The sequence below is a fragment of the Sinocyclocheilus grahami genome, unplaced genomic scaffold (assembly GCF_001515645.1).
Source record: "Sinocyclocheilus grahami isolate Dianchi unplaced genomic scaffold, SAMN03320097.WGS_v1.1 scaffold6735.1, whole genome shotgun sequence".
NCBI lineage: Eukaryota > Metazoa > Chordata > Actinopteri > Cypriniformes > Cyprinidae > Sinocyclocheilus > Sinocyclocheilus grahami.
Window position 1 is genome coordinate 1 of NW_015511029.1, and position 1,465 is coordinate 1,465.

Here is a 1,465-nt window from a genome sequence, read left to right on the forward strand (position 1 = left end):
TTTTTTTTGTCAGCGTGTCTATCTGCTTTCTTAGCTACTCCGAAAATAAATGAATAGTTTGGAAAGTTTTGTTCCGACTGGAAGTAGAGACAACTTTGGTTACAGTGCTATTTGCATACATACTTGAAGTCCGAGCTCAGGTTGGGTGGGAAAAAAGAAAACCCCCCTAGTGCCTCATATTTGAGGCCCTTTTATGTGTGATTTTGTAATGATGGCAACATGGCACACTAGCATTTTATATTGTTTTTTTTGTAGCTTTCTAGTTGAATCTCAATGTTGCTGTGGTTCTTACAATTGTAGTGTTTTGTACATATGACGTGACACATTTTGTTGACCATATTTACAGTTTTACAAGTAACGGTGCTTCTTTTTGACCACAACATCTCAGTGTGCATACAGAGTATTTTACCCCAATTATACATGATCCCCAATTACTACTATCCTCAGATACAATCAGGGAATACATTAAATACCTCAAACACATGTACTGTTAACAAACAGAAAAATTATTACTTGAATTATGCTTATTTTAGTAACCTACTTCAATAAGCCTGTGTTTACTTTCCCCCCGCATGCCTCTCTGGCACGTATTTTTCTACGAATTTTTCACTGGATTAATTATTTACATCTGGTTTTGTTGACGAATTATCCATAACGTTTTGGTGGAATAAAATAATAAAACTACACAGTTTTCGTTTGTTTGTTCCACTCCTTCACCTCGTTTCATGCTTGTAATACCCCGCACGTCCGCTAGGTGGCATCCGTGGCATCCGTCGCGCTCTTTATACGCAGTTGGAAGACGTATAGCAGCAGGGGCGTGGCTCAAGATGGGGGTATGTTTATAAAAGCATTGGATACTTCGGGAGGAAAAAAATCTATGAATAGCCGCTTCACTAACTATTTCTTTTTATCTGTAGAAATTTGGATTGCAGTTTAAAGCCACTTTGGAGAATGTTACAAACGTGAGGCCGGTGGGGGATGATTTCCGCTGGTATTTAAAGGTAAAGTGTGTTCGTGTGACATGCTGTCAGTGGCCTGACAGTGCTAACAGTTATTTTGCTCACACGAAATACTTATACTTTAAGCAGTTCACTGTTTATATTACTATATAGACTTAGTATCATTCGTAGTGTGATGAGTACTGATAATGTACACATGGATAATTATACTGAAAACTGTCCTTTAGTCTAATCACTGACTCCTGTGCTTGCAGCTGAAGTGTGGGAATTGTGGTGAGGTGTCGGATAAATGGCAGTATATCACATTAATGGTAGGTTGCAAAGTGTGGAAAATATAGCCAATAACTGGTTTGCATCATCTACTAGTATTGTTGCAAGATGTTTTCATGCTTTTAGCAATGATGATATGTTTATCTTTACTACTTAAAAAAAATAAAACTACTACTTCAGTAAAACCGAGAAGGGAACAAACATGCAGTTTTTAATTGTGATTTTTCATTGTGCCG

General features: G+C 37.4%; 1 long non-coding RNA gene across 1 annotated transcript; it reads left to right on the plus strand.

Annotated features, from left to right (window-relative positions):
• Positions 1-765: 765 nt before the first annotated feature.
• On the plus strand, positions 766-1,301 carry LOC107577647 (uncharacterized). The gene is made up of 3 exons (XR_001608233.1): positions 766-833; positions 918-1,001; positions 1,214-1,301. It is a non-coding gene; the product is annotated as an uncharacterized lncRNA (long non-coding RNA).
• The last annotated feature ends 164 nt before the right edge of the window (positions 1,302-1,465 follow it).